Source organism: Nicotiana attenuata, unplaced genomic scaffold (assembly GCF_001879085.1).
Source record: "Nicotiana attenuata strain UT unplaced genomic scaffold, NIATTr2, whole genome shotgun sequence".
Taxonomy (NCBI): Eukaryota; Viridiplantae; Streptophyta; class Magnoliopsida; order Solanales; family Solanaceae; genus Nicotiana; species Nicotiana attenuata.
Genome location: NW_017679370.1, coordinates 13,762 through 14,065, shown reverse-complemented (window position 1 = coordinate 14,065; position 304 = coordinate 13,762).

Genomic DNA, 304 nt, shown 5'->3' with positions numbered 1-304 from the left:
GGATTCGGATATTATGAAGACTGCCTTCAGAACTAGATATGGGCACTATGAGTTCCTAGTTGTGTCTTTTGGGCTGACTAATGCCCCAGCCGTGTTCATGCACTTGATGAACAACGTATTTCGGCCGTATCTAGATTCATTTGTTATCGTTTTTATTGATGATATCCTAGTGTACTCGCGTAGCCAGGAGGAGCATGCTCAGCACTTGAGAGTGGTGTTACAGAGGTTGAGGGAGGAGAAGCTTTATGCAAAGTTCTCCAAATGTGAGTTTTGGCTTGGGTCTGTAGCTTTTCTGGGACACGTG